Source organism: Aquarana catesbeiana, unplaced genomic scaffold, assembly GCF_042186555.1.
Source record: "Aquarana catesbeiana isolate 2022-GZ unplaced genomic scaffold, ASM4218655v1 unanchor226, whole genome shotgun sequence".
Lineage (NCBI taxonomy): Eukaryota > Metazoa > Chordata > Amphibia > Anura > Ranidae > Aquarana > Aquarana catesbeiana.
This window is the reverse complement of record NW_027362653.1, coordinates 557,772-576,642: the sequence shown is the minus strand read 5'-3', so window position 1 is coordinate 576,642 and position 18,871 is coordinate 557,772. Positions and strand designations below refer to the sequence as shown.

The 18,871-nt window shown below is 46.9% G+C and overlaps 1 long non-coding RNA gene across 1 annotated transcript; it reads left to right on the top strand.

Annotated features, from left to right (window-relative positions):
* The first annotated feature begins 4,326 nt into the window (after window positions 1-4,326).
* LOC141121621 (uncharacterized) lies at window positions 4,327-7,179 on the top strand. Its single transcript, XR_012240584.1, has 3 exons — window positions 4,327-5,729; window positions 6,622-6,803; window positions 6,909-7,179. It is a non-coding gene; the product is annotated as an uncharacterized lncRNA (long non-coding RNA).
* The last annotated feature ends 11,692 nt before the right edge of the window (window positions 7,180-18,871 follow it).

Here is an 18,871-nt window from a genome sequence, read left to right as displayed (position 1 = left end):
GTTCTACTGGTGTGTATCTATAAACTTATCGTTATTGTTATATACTGGGTGCAGTAGATCCCCTGCTCCCAATTATTTTGCTTAATTTCTCAGGAAGAGAACCCCCTCTGCTCACAAAATACTCTGTCCTGGATGGAGACACCGTAAAATGAATTATCAAAATCCACTCTTCCACTTGACGAAGGCTCTGGTCTGCTCCCAGATTTGCTAGGACTGCCCTAATTTTCAGACAGGTGTCCAGCAATGTTTGTGTCCCATAATGTGTCCCGGGATCAGGACCCTGAGAGTATTGCGTTCAATCTCCTCCGCTCTGCAACAAGGTTCCTCCCATATTTCTACTCAGCGCCTCTGCAGCGAACACACTCCCTCTGCCCTATTCGCTCACATTAAGCAAGCACACTAGTCAACACATACAACACCTCTGCCCCACTCGTTCCCACAGCAGGGTGCACACTGTGTGTGGGCCGTGGAAGCCGCTGGTTTTAGTATTAGAGGTATTAAAGGCATAGATGGGTCTCAGTTCAGGGGGTAGTGGGGGAGAATGGGTAAAGGGGTCTTAGTGCAGGGGGAATCGGGGGGGGGGGGGTGTTTCAGTGCAGAGGGTATCGAGGGATGAATAGAGGGGTCACAGTGCAGGGGTTAATGGGGGAATGGGTAGAGGTGTCACTGTGCAGGGGGTATCTGTGTGGGGAATAGGTGGAAATAGTATTATGGGTTTTAGGGGCATAGAGAGGTCATAGTTCAGGGGGTATTAAGAGAGAATTGGTAGAAGGGTCATAGTGCAGGGTGAATCGGGGGGAGAGGGTAGAGGTGTTTTAGTGCTGAGGGTATTGGGTAGAATGGATAGAGGGGCCACAATGTGGGGGGTATTGGGGGGAATGGGTGAAGGGGTCACAGTGCAGGGGTTAATGGGGGAATGGGTAGATGTGTCACTATGCAGGGGGTATCAGTGTGGGGAATGGGTAAAGGGGTCACAGTGCAGGTGGGATGACTAGGAGGGGCTATCTGGGAGGTAGAGAGGTGACAGTTCAGTCACCAATCAGAATTAATCTGGTCTGTGCTGAAAGTGCTGCATGGAGAAATACAGAGATTTTAAATCCCCATGTAGGTGAGGTGCAGCGTGGTGCAGCTGCAATCATTCACACAGTCAGGTGCAATGGAAAACTTGTACTGAAGCACTACAGCAACAGCTCACAACAAACCGGGTGGGGCAGCTACCCAACCAAGCACAGTTCCAATAATGTGAAGGAGTAGGTTCCAGCCAAACCCGCAGCATCTGTTCAGAGGGGACAGAATGTGGCTTGGCTGTCTCATGCCCAATCAGGGTATCCAAGGAAATGGGACCCTATGCTTTCTGTCCTCATCTGGAACCTTTCCCTATTGCTAGTTCTGTCCCTCACAGACAGGGTACTTTTCTCTACCCACTCGAATAAAGTGCACCAAACCCAGGGCCTAGGGTCTTAAATAGACTCTGCCACAGCCAAAATGGTCATCTTAAGTCACATGTCTGGCCAGCAACCAACTTCCACTGCCTCTGCATGGCCGATGCGGTTGAGTGCCACCTGCAGTGGAGACAGCAGATTGTACCTGCCTACACCCAGACCACTCAGCTCAGCATCCCTAATAGTCTAGTCTCATGACCCAGTAAGCCAGTGGATCATCAACTGGAAAGCGCTCCATCTCTGTTTTCACCCCTAGATAATCGTCCACCACGTGATGCAGACGCTGCCGATGGGATGTGGAAGCTGACAGCCCTGGGCAGCGAGAACTAAAAAAATTGAGAAATACGTCACTTAGGTAGCCGCCTTCTCCACCGCTCCTCTCTTGACCAACAGAAGCCTCAAGACTACATTTTCCATGACTCTGTAACCTACCAGAGTCAGGAAAAGCGTTTGATAAACTTTTCTTTAAGGTGTCCTCAAGAGATTTCATCTTCTGCACTCTCTGTGGGGGATAAGGGGAGATCTAAAACTTTCCCCTTATAACAGTGGTCAAGGAGGGTTGCCAACCAATAGCGATCCTTCTCCTTTACGACACGTGTTCTTGGGTCCTTTTGCAGGCTTTGAAGCATGAGGGAGCCCATACACCGCAAATTTCTGGAGGCAGGAGAAGCAGACTCCTCGGGGTCACTGGGGATTAGAGTATCTGGAACTGCCTTCTCCCAGCCAGGTACTACTCCCAAGGATTCTGCGGATGGAAAACTGTGATGGGAGTCAATTTAGGTGGGGGGGCTTGTGAAACCCAGGTTACCTTGGAGAGCACTAGAAGCTCCTTGTTCAGCTCCTCTGATGTGTAAGTTACCCTGTGTCTATTAGGGGCACAGGGTGACCGAGAACTTCAGTCTGACCTCAGGAATATATGAAGATAAAGTCCACCGTTCATCAGAGACCATTGCTAGATGGTTTGAGGTGGGGTGGGGGTTGCTATGTGTTTGTTAGGTGTAGCTGTATCCCATTGTTCCATTGTGTGTCTGCCTTGTGATCAACCTATTATGGGATGTATATGTCTATGTAGATTAGCTATGAGAGGGGAGGGGGAGAATTCCCCCAACAGCTCTCCCTGCTGAATGGACAGTCTACTGACGAGAATTTTGAATATCTCTGTGTGCCTATATTCAAATAATCAGTTCCATGTTCCAGCTTTGTAACTTAGCTAGTCTTGCCTGTTTTTAGTTACAATATGTGGCTGTAAGATCTGATATCTATATTCAGACTGGAAGGAAGCAGTATATGACAAAAGCACTCAAGCAGGGTGTGGGACGTTTCATTACAATAAACATCTCTTGCTGTTTGATGTAGGTCTTCCTCTGCTTCAATGCCTCTGAAAATGCTAGAATCCTCCTCTCTCCTCTTGCGTGTTCTGTGGTATAGGAACAATGGTGTCTGAATAAAGTGGGCCTTGAGAGGAAAGTAAGTCGTCCCCCCCCCCCCCCCGCTGCTCTGCTTTGAGTGCCCTGTCCATAATGCACGCAGTCTGCTCCAGCAGAAACACAACAGGGATTGTGTCACTGATGCATGCATTGTCACGGCTCACCATCCTTGTGGCCTCCTCAAATGGTGACAGTATAATGCATGTATCCTTTATGAGCAGCCATTGGTGTGGGGGAAAAAAAGCAGACCTGGCCCGAGCCTGTCATGCCATACTCACACAGGTACTCGTTGACGGCCCTCTGCTGCATGTGCAGCCGCTACAGCACTGCCAAAGTTGAGTTCCACCTGGCGGGCATGTCACAAATCAGGCAGTTTATGGGCAGGTGGAATTCCCGCTGGATTTCAACCAACCGAGTACTGGCTGTTTATGACCACCTAAAATGGCTACAGACTCTTCTGGACTGCTTTAGTAGATCTTCCAACTCTGGGTACCTATTTAGGAAACGCTGCACCACCAAATTGAGGACATGTGCCAGGCATGGCACATGTGTCAACTTTGCCAGTCTAAGGGCAGACAGGAGGTTTGTGCTATTATCACTCACCACCATTCCTAGCTCCAACTGGGGTGGCATGAACCACCTCTGGGCCTGTCTCTGCAGAGCTGCAAGAATCTCTGCTCTGGTGTGGTTCCTATCCCCTAGACACACCAGCTGAAGCACTGCATAGCACCTTTTAGCCTGACTCATTGAATAGCTCTTTCAAAGCTTAGAGGGTACTTGAGGTTCATAGGACAATTCAGAGGAGGGCATGGAGGAGGAGGAGGGGGTAGAGCTGATGAATCTGGCATCATCACCAGCTGTATGGAGACGTGGGGGCACAACAAGCTGCAGCACTGAGCCCTGTCCTTCCGAGCTACAAGCAGAGTTACGCAGTGTGTTGTGAACTAAATATATCGTCCCTGCCCATGCTTGCTGGACCACATGTCAGCAGTAATGTGGACTTTGCGACTGACTGCCTGGCCCAACGATGCTACAACATTGCCTTCCACGTGATGGTAGAGAGATAGAATGGCCTTACGTGAAAAGAAATATTGACTGGGAACCTGCCATTGCGGTACAGCACATTCTGCAAATTCACGGAAGGAGGCAGAATCCACCAGACGGAAAGGCAGAAGTTGTAGAGCCAACAGCGTAAAAAGTTTGCATTTAGACGCTGGGCATGTTGGTGGCAGGGATTGTATTTTTTTCCCGCTGCATCGGATGGGGCAGAGAAATTTGCCGGCTATAGTCTACAGCTGGTGGTGTGCTGCTGGCAGATGTGCTGCTAGGACCTAGGACACCCTGCGCTATACCATCATCCCTGTCAGTGGAGGCTGCTGAGAGGTCATGAGGTATAGCAGGGAGAGACTGAGGTGAGTAAAAAGGAGGGACAGATTTGTGCCTCTTTTGTTTGGTTTTTAGGTGCTCTTGCCAACGGGCTGAGTAGCGGGAGGTTAAATGCCTTGTCAAGCATTTGGTACCCAAAATGTTGGCGTTTGCAAAAAGCAGCAGTGCAATCGGCTGCACATGAAGGCCCAGACAGCTCAGCTGTGGGAAGTGGGCTGGGAGATAACAGCTCCACAATGTGATGCAATAGGATGGCTGCTTTCTATTCTTCCATGATGGCTGCCTCGTTGGGGTTGTGCCTCACCCTCACTTTCCTCCTCTGCTCTATCCGGCACCCAAGTCGAGTCAGTGATCTCATCATCATATCCTCCTTTCTCATTACCACTGGAGACAAATTGGCAATACGCTGCGGCTGGGGGAACATGACTGCCAATTTGTGTACCATTGTTCTCCCCTCTCTGTAGGCTCATGTTCCTGCCTTCCTCAACCTCAGAACCAACATCTGAATCGAGTAATGGCTGTGCATCGTCAAGGGCCAAGTGGCTGAAGCTATGTTAAAAAAAAACTTAGCTGACTCCTCCATGCCTGATGGTGGGGCTATGGCAGGAATAGCTGTGGACAAGGAGGCAGGTTTTGCCACTCTGGTAGCTGCAGGGTACTGCGCACTAGTCTCTGCTTGGGTGAAGCCGAAGGACAGCTACAGCACGCTCTCTGTTGTTCTGGGAGGGTGTGGGTGTCCATAGACATCTGCCCAGAACCAATTTTTCAAAATGTTCGGTCTTTTTTTCGCAAACAATAAAAAAAAAACAGCAGTGATTAAAAACCACCAAAAGAAAGCTCTATTTGTGTAAAAAAAAAAAAAAAAAAAAAAAAGATAAATATTTCATATGGGTACAGTTTTGCATGACCGCACAATTATCATTCAAAGTGCGACAACGCCGAAAGCTGAAAATTGGCCTGGGCAGGAAGGGGGTGAAAGTGCCCTGTATTAGAGTGGTTAAGATCCTCCTTTAGGGTACCTAATTGTCAGCACAGCGTAATTGACTATTATATTATTGTTTATTTTATTAACAGTATAAGAGTGCAGATGTATGATTAAGCAGTGCCAAACTAATTAAGGTTTATTTAAATAAAATAAGATCTTATTACCTCCTTTGCTGCCAGTTCCTGCAATGTCCCCTCTCTACTTCGTACAACTTGAAACTTTATCCTTTACATCACTTCCTGTCTGTAGCTGACATCACTTCCTGACTTCCATAGAGACTTCTTGTCTCGGTATAGATGAGATCACCACCTTGTGGAGCCCATGGGAACTGCAGCCCCGAGAAAGTTTTCGTAGCGTGAATAGAGCCTAGTCATTGTCAATGGTCATTTATATACCGGGATGGAAGCGTTCGGATAAATGGGATCGGTAGTGTTCCCCTACCTTCCCGGTGTGAGGTTTGCCCTTATTCATAGGGCACCTTATTTTAAGGTATATATACTGGATATAATTTATATGTATATACTGCTTTTTTTGTACTTATATCAAGTTATTTGTTTATATGGTATTTATTTCTGTACATGGTTTTATAGCCAGCATGCCTGGCACCGATTCAGTGTCCCACATGGCTATTTATTTCTAGGTGTCCCATGCATGTTTACCACCCGGCCAGTGTTGTGCTCTGTGTGGTTGTTTGGGTTGTCAGGTTGTGCTGGGTTCCCTCCTCTGTGCGGGAGCTGCGATGCGCCAGTGGGTCCTCCCCTCCTCCCCCTTTCACCTTGTGATTGGGAGGTTCGGGCGGATGCCCCTCTGTGCATCAGCGCCACGTCTCCTACGCCGTACGTATGACGTCAGTTCTAACGTCACTGCGCCGACGTGTGTTGTGTTAGATCCCGGTGTTCCCATTGGGGGGGTAATTTTGCGCCGGCTGCTGAGTAATTATTCAGTTCAGGTGCGGTCCCTCCCCCTTCGGCTTGCACCCACGTGGCGTTGGCGGCATACATATATACCCCCACTCCTGGAGCAAGCTGTGTCCACGGCTAGTCTCCTCCTGGAGTTAATGCACACCAGTCTCCAGGAATACTGGTGGTGCTTGGGTGCGACTGTCGGGTGAGATTTTTTCTATTGCTGACCCTGTTTTCTCAGTTATTTATTTATTTTTTAGTCAAACAATGTCCTTTTTACTCCATACTATTTCATTTTCACTTAATCCCTGCAACTTTATATTCATGCAATAACACTTATGATATAGACCCACCACTACCTTTTTGCACTATTTAGATTTTTATTATCACCTCCTATGGAACTTACTGGGTTCATTATTAATTAATATCATAAGCACCACTACTACAAATTATACATATACTCAATATTTTATTCCCAGGTATGCTTGTTTCAACAACTATGCTTCAGCTCCGTTTGATGAGATCTTCGCCACTTTTCTGCACTTCCCTTCTCTGCCCGATTGTCGCATCCATCTATATGCCGCCTCAGCTCCCGTGGAGAGGTTATATTCCTAGCCCCCCCTGCACCCACCGCCATGCACTGCACTCGCTGTCTGAGGTGGTGAGTGTATCTGGTTCAATATTTATATACACTAGATGTTCATGCACCTTGTTACTCTCTCTACATTATCAGTATGGTTTATTTTAATCTATACATATTCCATAGGAATTTTTGGACACATCAACTCCTGATGAGTGGAAATACGTCTATCCACGAAACGTGTCGAGCTTTACTATGATGCCCCAGATACATCTTACACGCAACCATACTTACTGAACCACCATCTTATGTATTCAACCATATTATCTGTTCCTACTCAGTGGATGTATGTTTACCGTATGGGTGCAATTGTCGGTATCTGGCATGTTGTCGCCTACAGTATTATGCTATACCACTAGAATCATGTGCTGTTATAACTGTACCTTTTTACTATGCCTATGCCATGTGTACGCTTTTTATATGTACATGAAATCCATACTTTTATTGTTTGTATATCATTAAACATTCCATGGTGAAATTCAAACATGGTGTGATTTACCTCTACTATCCAAACGCTTCATTTAAAGCCCCAATTTCAGTTTATTATTACCCATATATCGGGATGGAGGCACTTTGCCGTGCTTCATCTAAAGTCCCAACTCCCCCTCTTTTCCAAAACATCTGGGGTGCCAAAGTTCGCCATCACTGCTCTATAGCCTTGGACATCCTTCAAACAGGGTCTTACTCTTATGTGTGGCATTGGGGCAGGCCCAGAAGCATCTTCCAGGGGGGCATCAATATAGGAGTGGGCCTTGAGGAGTGAGACCTTCTACAGTGGCTACGATGATGTTCTCTTCCTTATGACATATTAGCATTGCTCCTAGACTGGAGATTGGAGCTCAGGCTAGCCCTAGAATGGCTAGAGGCAAAGATACAAGTAAATTTGCATTACCTGTGTCTGCGTCAATCCTTTTCTTCATTAACCTTGACCACTGATGCCTACCCTTTCTGTTCATGTTGTTCCACTAGGGGTGACTGCTCCAGGGTACCAGGTGATTGCTGCAGAGCTCCTGTTAGCTCCTTGGTGCAGCAAAATGAGATCAGATGTAGGACAATTCGTCATTTAATCACCCACCAGCTACAGACGATTTACTGGAAGTGGGGAGCATCTGAGACCTGACCACCAGGATGCTGTTCAGCAGGAGCCATGCACCATATATAGGAGCAGTATTTCTACTGCTTCTATGTAAGACAGCTTCCTTCTCTCACTGGTCCTTAGATATCGTAGGGAATCTCAGCTCTTTTTAAGCAAAGGGGCAAGGACAGAAGTGACATCACTGCCCAAATATGGTCACTGTTCAAATATGCCATGGCCGTATTTGGTCTAGGATGTCACCAATATCCCTGCCCTTAGGTGGCCAGTGACAACTTGGGTAACTGTCATTGGATTGGCCAGGATTAGTCAGGCGTGTCAGGACTTTTTTTTTCAGCAAATCAGAGGGTGGCATGCATCGTGTTTGACGATTAATTTACAAGGGACATTTTTTGGGGGATTTTTTTTAATAAAGGACCTGTCAAAAATTTGATTTCTTTAATTGTTTTTTTGTGAATGAGATGGGGTACTTTGCACTCCATAATCATGTAGTGGAGCGGTATCTGGGGGACCTCTTTTTATTAAAGGGGGCTTCCTGATTTTGTACGTTTTCCCTCCCATGGACCCCCAACAACCACTGGGCAATGGTTGTTACCAACCACTGGGCAATGGTTGTTTGCCCCCCCCCTTCTTTCCCTTCTCTTTCCTGACCAGCATGCTCAGTGAGGGTCTGGTTTAGATTTTTAAGGCCAGGTGGATTTATGATGGGACAGGTGTCCTAATGTCATGCATTTGTTTCCCATTTCTTTCCATTCAGCCCTTCCAGGTCAGATTGATAGCTTGCATGGGACGACAGAGACCTTGCCAGACCGCAACAGCAGCATTCTTCTTCCAAGTCCAGACGTGACTCTCCGTCTAGGACCCATCAACAGAGGAGATGTTCCCATTTCTCCTCCAGACACCGCACCCACCGCCTCGACAGCCGCTCTGATCGCAGAGCCTGCTGGGGATGTGGGACACGAGTCCCAGAGGGCAAATCGCTATGTGACCCATGCTATACCCAGGCAGTCGGGGAAAAAGAGACTGAGAACCTACAAGATGGAGTCTCTAGTTAAGCGTGTGGTGCAGCAATCCCTAAAGGAGTGGGGCACAACCCGCATGCGGAACCAGTCCACCACTTTATCTGGCTCCCTGGCTGACGAGGCCCAGGAGGATCCAGGCCCATTCCAGCCTTATGACGCATCTCCCAGGTCGTCAGACAGCAAAATAGAGGGAGGTGAATTTGTTGGAGGCTTCGACTTCGCCTTTGTTTCACCACTGACTAAAGCGGTCAAGGAGGCCCCTAAGTGGGAAGACACTTCCACTCCCTCGGTAAACAAAAGAGATTCTTGAAGAATCTGGGGAAGGAGCGCTCCAATTTCCCTCTCCTTTCAGAGTTAAAGGATATCATTGATGATGAATGGAGCAAAGTAGATGCGATTACCCAAACATGTCACTTTTCCTTTAGAGGACGCTGTATCCTTTAAGGGCGGGCTTGAAAGGAGAATAGATCAAGACCTTGGGCCTGGATTATGCTGTTTTTGGTCACGGCTAAGCGGGCCTTATGGTTACGCCCTTGGCTCGCTGATCCAGCATCTAAACAAGCCTGGTGTAGGATTCATTTTGAAGGACCCACGTTGTTTGGCAACAGGCTGGATAGCACTATGGCCCAGGCCATGGGCTTGAAGTCGGGCTTCTTGCCCCAGGATAGGCATCTGTTTGGCCATAAGAGGCCTCAGCAGAGAAGATGCAGTACCGAGCATCAAGAGAAACACGCTCTTACAGGCCTGGCCGGAATTTCAGAAGGTATTGGAACAGAGGTCAGACATCCTTCCAAAGCCCGCTAAAAGGCAGGCGTCCAGTGGATGCAAGCTGGCTAAGTCATTTTGAGATCGGGTCAGCCCAGGTGGATCGGTGGGGGCGCGTCCGCTTCTCTTCCGGCACGTCTGGGTGGCCTCAATCTCGGACTACTGGACCATCAAGACGGTCTCTACAGGCCACACATGGTCCTTTACCAGTACTCCTCCCCCAGATTTATTTCTACCCTGCTAAGACGGTCAGAAGAAAAGAAGCTGGTGCTTCTGTCCTATGTGGATATGTGCCTGTCCCAAAGGGCAAAGAATTCCAAGGGGTGTACTCCCCTCTCTTCCTAGTGCTAAAGAAAAACGGTTCATAGTGTGATAGACCTAACCTACCTAAACAAGTCTATAAAACACAAAAGATTCAAAACGAAGACTGTCTACCATCCAACATTCCGCACAGCCAGGCGATTGGCTATTCTCAATCGACTTGAAAGGATGTCTATTTCCACATGCTTGTAGCAGAAGAATTTCGCAAATACCTCCAGATCATGGTTGGGCAAGATCATCTACAGTTCACCTGCCTCCCTTTCGGGCTGACAACCTCACCCCGAGTCTTTTCAAGTTCTTCTGGCCTTGGTGGCCCTCATCAGAACAAAAGGGATACGCTTGTACCACTATCTCCTGCAACTATTCCAAGACAAAGAGCAGCTGTTGATCCACAGAGCGGAGGTTATCACCACACTGCTCGTGTTTGGTTGGCTCCTAAACTTAGAGGAAAGCCATCTGGAACCAGTTCCACGCCTGGTATACCTGGTGGCCCAGTCCAACACTGTGGAAAGTACCATCTCTCTCCCAGTAAAGAAGATCCCAGTCATATGAGAAAGAATATCACAGGCTTTGAGCTCCTCACGCCTGTGGGCCTCACAGTGCCTAAAAATTATTGGCACAATGGTCTCTACGATCTCCATGGTCAAATGGTCTCTGTGGAGGCTACGCCCTTTCCAGATAGGGTTTCGCCAGCAATGAAACTCAGGAGACAGCAACCAATCCATTTGCATAACAGCAGTAATGAGGAACAGCCTCTTCTGGTGGCTTCAGAGCAGGAATCTGCTCACATGCCACTCCATTGCCCCCGTCTCATGGGTCACGGTCATGATCGATGCCAGTGGTGCTGGATGGGGAGCCCTTTGCAGGTCAGAGCTTGCACAAAGCAGGTGGGATGCTCGTTTCCACAACCTGGGCTCGAATGTCCTGGAATTACGGGCAGCCTGGTGTGCCCTTCAAACCTTCAGTCATCTCCTGAGAGTGGAATCAGTTTTACTGAGAATGGACAACACCACAGCGGTCTCCTTTGTGAAGAGACAAGGGGGCACTCGGAACTCCACCTTGCTCCAAAAAGTCAAGCCCATCATGTCATGGGCCCAGAAAAAAAACTGGCCAATATCTCGGCAGTCTTAGTTACTGGAGTCCAAGTGGACTTCCTGTCTCGCACACAGACAATAACGAGTGGTCCCCTTATGTGGAGACGTTCGAGTGAATCTTGTCCTTGGGAGTCGATCCCGAAGTAGATCTATTTGCATCCCCTTGCAACTTCAAGATCAGTAAGTACTATACTCGGGGCCATTGCAGCCAGGCCTTCGGAATAGATGCCCTGACAGATTGCTGGAGTTTCAGAGGGGCATATGCCTTTTTTCCCCGATCCCGACCTCAGGTTTTTGCAGAGGCTCCAAGCTGAAGCGGTCGAGGTGGTGGTGATAGTGCCTTACTGGCCGAACAGGCTATGGTTTCCCCTCCTGACCCAGCTCAGCTTCCGGGACCCGGTTCCTCTTCCTCTCAGACCGGACCTTCTTTCTCAGGGGGCAGTTCTGCACCCTTGACCGGCGTTGCTGAGACTGATGGTCTGGTTCTTGAGAGGGAGAGGCTGGAAATTCTTGGGTGCGCATCAAGAGTGATTTCCACCATCATGAGCTTGAGAAAGGCAAGCACAAATAAAGTCTACGGGAGAATATGGGCTAAGTTTGTTGAATTTTCATCCTCTATGGGTAATTCGTTCAGAGACCCGGGAATCCAAGATATCCTGGGCTTCCTCGAATATGGCCTAGATCTGTCTCTATCTATCAGCTCCCTCAGGGTCCAAGTCTCAGCCCTGTCAGCCTTCTCTGGAACATCATGGGCCGTTAAGCCTCTAATCTGGCAGTTCTTCCGTGGGGCGGCAAGACTCTGGCCCCAATGAAAGCCGAGATTCCCCAAGTGGGATCTTCCTCTTGTCCATGACTCACTGACTGGTCTCAGTACCGCGGGATCCACTCCGCTTTCCATCAAAGACCTTTCTGCAAAAGTTGCTTTCCTAGTTGCCATTACTTCGGCCAAAAGGGTCTCTGAGATCGGGTCCTTAGGTCATAATGAACCATTTCTGACTTTCTTCCCGGCCTGGGTGGTCCTTATTCCTATGCTTGGCTCAAACCCGAAAGTTACATCAGTGTTCCATGAGAACCAGGAAATTGTCCTACCTACATTCAGGGCCCCAGAGTCCACTGAAGCTCACCCTGTGGTTATGGGGGAAATACTGAAGGAATACCTGCAAGTTACTTCCTCCTTTAGATGTTCTGACTATCTGTTTATCCTGCACTTCGGCAATAACAAAGGGAAGTGAGCTTCGACCAGAATGGTTTGTCCAATTCACCCAGCAGGATTATAGGGCTAAGGACTTGGCTCCTCCAGAGGTGGTGAAGGCTCATTCCACCAGGGGTATGGCGGCTTCCTGGGCAGCAGCCCAGCATGTGGCTCCAGATGTCATCTGCAAAGCGGCCTCGTGGACCTCCATTAATACTTTTATGTCACAGTATTGCATAGAACCTGCTTCTCTATCAGCTGTGAACTTTGATTTAGGAATCCTGTCGGTTGATGGGCAATTTAAATTTCTTTTTGATCAGCATACCCGCTCATGTGGTTTGGCTAGTTATTTCCCACACGTAGACTGCCATGGAGTCTGTCAGGAAAATTTTCTATCAAATACTTACGGTAATTTTCCTTTCCTGATGGACTCCATGGCAGACGGAGTTCCCACCCATTGGTTAAGAGTTGGCTAGTTATGGAACGCAGTCTCAAATTTATGGCAGTGGGGTCCTATAGTATTGGAGAGGAGGTGGGGTTAACCCACACATAGACTACCATGGAGTCCCTCAGGAAAGGAAAATTAGGGTAAGTATTTGATAGGAAATTTTCCGTTTTCTTCTAACTTCAAATTGTGGCCACATGTCCTCTTCAGGGACCTTAAAGCAAACATTTTATTTCAGTTACTGAAGTCACCTTTGATATATTTTTAAATGGTAATCATATTGCCTCTCCTCCAGAGTGAATAACTTATCTATGGCATCGATCCTCATAGCTGAGGTCCTCCATCCCCCATAGTTAAGCTCCTCGATTCCCCATAGCCAAGCTGCTCCATCCCCCATAGCTGATCACCTCCAATCCTCATAGCTGAGGTCCTCCTTAGCCAAGCTCCTCCATTCCCCATTGCCAAGCTTCTCCATCCCCCATAGCTGATCTCCTCCATTCTCCATAGCTGAGCTCCTGCATGCCTTATAGCTGAGCTCCTCCATTTCTCATAGTTGATCTCCTCCATCCCTCATAGCTGAGCTTCTCCATCCCTCATAACTGAGCTCCTCCACTCCTCCTTTCTGATGCCTCCATTCCTCATAGCTGATCTCATCTGTTCTCCATAGCTGATCTCCTCCATCGACCCATAGCTGAGCTCCTCCATCCACCCATAGCTAAACTCCTCCATTCTCCATAGCTGAGCTCCAACAACCCTCATAGCTGAGCTCCTGCATTCCTCATAGCCGATCTTCTCTATTCTCTATAGCTGATCTCCTCCATCCACACATAGCTAAACTCCTCCATTCCCCATAGCTAAGCTCCTCCATCCCTCATAGCTGAGCACCTCAATCCCCCAAAGCTGAACTCCTTCATCCACCATAGCTGAGCTCCTCCATCCCCATAACTGATCTGCTCTATTTCCCATAGCTGAAGGGCTCTATGCTCATAGCTGAGCTCCCCCATTCCCCATAACTGAGCCCCTTCATTCCCCATAGCTGGGCACATGCACAAGACACAGACAAGTAACAAGACTCAAATAACATATGGGGAAGCAGGAGTAAGAAGGATTATACTTCATAAGGACATTCTGGCAGTCAAAACAGGCACTTAGCTGAATAAAAATACCTTAAAATTATATTTGTAAAAAAAAAAACCTTTAAATAAGCATTAACTCAGGAGACCCCCTTTAGAGGCCCATGACTAGGGATAAGCTAAATGTGCCTGTGTTCCGTTTAAGGCGGGTTCCCATATATGACTAAAGTTCAGATGCAAATCCAAATCCAATCGAAGTAAATGGGAGCTAAATATTAAAAATCAGTAAAGACCATGTTCTCAGCAAATAGGTAAGGGGGTTAGGCACTGCCCTGGGGGACATGTAATTTTTTAAATTTTTTTTTATAAATTGTTATTGCTATTTTAAGTAGAAAAACAATTAAGAAAACAGTACAATATAGTATATGTCAGGCCTCATAAATACCATTGGAACATCCCTTAAATCATATGTTCTTATTATTAACGAAACTGTTCCCTACAACAGATGTAGTTAAAATTTCAACATGTTCCAATCAGAATTATAACTTTCATCAACTTTAAACACATACCATATCAATTTTAATTATTAATTCCCAACCTCCTCCCCTCAAAGGAATAGAAGGGAGGTAGGAAGAGGGAGTAAAAAATAAGAGGAAAGAGGAGAGAAAAAATTAAAAAGGGCAAAAAAAAATTTAAAAAGTGGAAAAGGGGAGAGAAAAGATGGGAAAAGAAGAGTGAGATGAGAGAAAAACCTACGACAAATATATAAAGCGGTTAACTGATATGTCATGCTCTGACACTCTATTCTCTAAAGTCCGAAATTAATTCACAATATAACATAGTAGTTCTAAATTCGAACCATTTTGCCCATGTCTCAAGATACTTCCTGGTTAGCCCTTTATTCCTACAAGTTAATGCTTCCATTAGACGGAGCTCATCAACCCTACTAGCCATTGCGAAATAGTAGGTATAAATTGCTTACCCCAATATAATGGAATAAGAGCTTTACCCACATTTAATAGATGTGGAATCATTGTCATCTCATATTGACCTATCGATTCATTCGTACAGTGAAATAGGAATGCCAATGGTTCAGGTCTGATTACTCCACCCTGTATCAGAGAAATCATCCATGCTGTGGTGGGTCCTTATGTTACATAATTGCCTCTATAGGATTCAGTTTGTTTAAAGAGCGAAAAGGTTGCGGTAGACTCCAGATGTACGTATCTCCACTGATCCATGAATGCTGGCTGGTCTACTCCGCACATGGACATTAATGGTTTAATCTTTGAGTCCTTTATCACTTGATGTAGTAGTGGTATTGACTCTGAAAACCATGATTCAAAACCTTTGTCTAGAACCCCTGGCATAAAATATTCATGTCTCAACAAAGGCTTTGTTGGGGAGTTATTTTTCCAGCCATATCGATTATGTAAAGAATCCCATAATGCCAAGGTAGATCTAGTCAAAGGAGATATTGTGGATGCTAGCCTTCTCATTGGTCAAGGTATCCATATTACTGATAAATCGGTGTCTCCCAGTGCCATTTTTAATTCAACCCAGAGTTTAGTCTTTCTAGCATATTTCCAGTCTTCCTTTAACCACCTCAATACAGGGCACTTACACCCCCTTCCTGCCCAGGCCATTTTTTAGCGCTGTCACACTTTGAATGACTTCATTTGCGGGCATGCTACACTGTAACCATGTGAAATTGTTATAATTTTATTCACACAAATAGAGCTTTCTTTTGGTGGTATTTAATCACTCCTGGGTTTGACCAAAATGACCAAAAATTTTGAAAAAAAAGGTTTTCTTAGTTTCTATCAGTAAATTTTGTAAATAAGTAATTTTTCTCCTTCACTGATGGGCGCTTATGAGGTGGCACTTATGAGGAGGCACGAATATGCCGCACTTATGGGCACAGATAGGCGGCACTGGTGGGCACAGATAGGCGGCACTGATAGGCAGCAGTGACGAGCATTGATGGGCAGCAGTGATAGCCAGCACTGACTGGCATTACTAATGGCCACTAATTGCTGGCACTTGTGGACACTGATTGCTGGCACTTGTGAGCACATATTGGTAGAAATTGTGGGCACTGGTTGCCACTGATTGCTGGCAGTGGTGGGCACACATTGCTGGCACTGGCGGGCACTTAATTGTAATCAGGGCACTCTCCTTTCTTCCTCTGAGAGATGCAATGGGAGGGGCAGAGATTCCCCTGCTGAAGTCAGTCTGGAGGGGAGGAGGAGAGGGTTGGCTGGTCATGTGATCGCAATCTCGGCTGTGAAATTAGGTATTTACAGCCTTTATATTTATAAATCACACACAGAGGGGGACACTGTAATAGGAGGCAGTGCTTATGGTGTACACAGGTTAGTGTTATGAGAGGAGCGGGGGGGTGGCACTGTCGCCGCAAAGAGGGGAAGGGGGAGGAGGACACAGGAGCAGAGAGGAGCCAGATAGCAGGCTGCAGATGAAGGAGGCACGTACACTGAACACGGTATCAGGGCTCAGCAGCCATTGTACACCGTGGTCAGTTTACAGAAGGGAGGGGGGAAACTGGCAGGATCAGCCAGGTTTTTTAGATGTTACAGGGGGCCAAATGACTCAGGACAAGCACTGTGTCATATAACATGCTTTAAAGGAGCAGGATCCATTTTTTTTGGGTTAACAAACACTGCCGACCGCCTCACGTAGAAGTATGGTGGCAGATCGGCTCTCCTGCACTGGATCACATATCTAGTACGTGATCCAGCACTTTCGGGTAGCGGGCGCTGGCTTGTCTTGTGGTTAGTCACAGCACAAGCTGATCAGGGGGCGCGGGCCAATGATTGACCACCAGAAACCACCGAGCGGCGAAGAGAATGACAGAACAGAGCTCTGTGAATGTAAAAAATACAGAGCTCTGTCCTTTTAGTGGGGATGTGCAATTTTTTTTTCTCTGCAAAGCAGGATCCCATGCATAGGGAGGAATATGTCCCCCCTATGCATGGTATCATTATTCCTATGACTAAGCTCCATGGGCGGAGTGAAACGTGTTGGGGGCATGGCCTGGTTGGAGCCTGGGCTGAGGCTGTCATACACCTTCTTACAGGATTTTCCTTTTTCCATTGGTTGTCTAAAGCTAGAACGAGCTCTGTCCTTGTTTGCACTCCCGGCAGTGTATTTATTTAGGGTTTATTTACAGTACCTGGGGGCCCATTATTGTTAAAGGGAGCTTACAGATTCATGGGAACAAGGTTCTTTGCCAGGGGAACCCTGTAGAGGGCATGGGGTCTGGTATGGTTTGGGGGGGGGTGTCGCACACTCATACCCCTCCTTTCCTGGCCAGTTAGCTGTATGCTTGGATCAGGGCATGGTATAGATATTGGGTTGGACATTTTTTTTTCCACACCAAGCTTGAAGGGTCTAGTATTACTATGAGGGGACCCCACACCTTTTTTTTTGGTATGGGGTGCCCTCTAAAATTTACCCCAGACCTGAAGGGTCTGGAATTTCTATGAGGGGGTCCCACTCAACCACTTGCCAACTGCGCTATAGCCAAAAGACAGCTACAGCACGGTCATCCAGTTCTAGGACCCCCCGATCAGAGATCAAGGCAAAGGGCCAATCACAGCAGCCCTTTACCATGTGATCAGCTATGTCCAACCACAGCTGATTCCATGTAAATAAATGCCGGCTATCTGCATTTCCTTTCTTCTGCTCTGTCACTTTGTGAGGAAAGTCGATAACCAGCTATCTTGTGACAGCACACGTTTACACTGATAATCAGGGCACTGATCATTAATGCCCTGATTATCTGTGCAGCCTCATCAGTGTCCATTCTTGCAGCCTCATCAGTGTCCATCAGTGTAGCCTTACATAGTTACATTGTTAGTCAGGTTGAAAAAAGACACAAGTCCATCCAGTTCAACCATAAAAAAAAAAAAAAAAAATCGTACAATCCAATATACCCAATACTATACCCACAGTTGATCCAGAGGAAGGCAAAAAACCCCAGCAGAGCATGCTCCAATTTGCTACAGCAGGGGAAAAAATTCCTTCCTGATCCCAGAGAGGCAATCGGATTTTCCCTGGATCAACTTTACCTATAAATGTCAGTACCCAGTGCCTTATCAGTGCAGCCTCATCAGTGTCCATTATTGCAGCCTCATCAGTACCCATCAGTATAGCCTCATCAGTGCAGCCTCATCAGTGCCCATCAGTATAGCCTCATCAGTGTCCATTATTGCAGCCTCATCATTGCCTATCAGTATAGCCTCATCAGTGTGGCTATAGTGTGGGGTGGGTAGTGGGGTTCCCCAGGGTTCTGTGCTGGGACCAATCCTATTTAATTTGTTTTTTAAACGATCTAGAGGATGGGATAAACAGTTCAACCTCTGTATTTGCAGACGATACTAAGCTAAGCAGGGCAATAACTTCTCCACAGGATGTGGAAACCTTACAAAAAGACCTGAACAAATTAATGGGGTGGGCGACTACATGGCAAATGAGGTTCAATGTAGAAAAATGTAAAATAATGCATTTGGGTGGCAAAAATATGAATGCAATCTATACACTGGGGGGAGAACCTCTGGGGGAATCCAGTAGATGATAGGCTCAGCAATGGCATGCAATGCCAAGCTGCTGCTAACAAAGCAAACAGAATATTGGCATGCATTAAAAAGGGGATCAACTCCAGAGATAAAGCGATAATTCTCCCGCTCTACAAGACTCTGGTCCGGCCGCACCTGGAGTATGCTGTCCAGGCACCAGTCCTCAGGAAGGATGTACTGGAAATGGAGCGAGTACAAAGAAGGACAACAAAGCTAATAAAGGGTCTGGAAGATATTAGGCTGTGTGCAAATGGGAAAATCCGGACAGCCGCACTCCAGGAAATTATAATCCAAACTTCTTTATTTTAAAATCAGGAACATGTCATACAGTACATCAAAGGCAGAGTGTACAGACAGGCAGCTGCCTGTCTGTACACTCTGCCTTTGATGTACTGTATGACATGTTCCTGATTTTAAAATAAAGAAGTTTGGATTAAAATTTCCTGGAATGCGGCTGTCCGGATTTTCCCATTTGCACACAGCCTT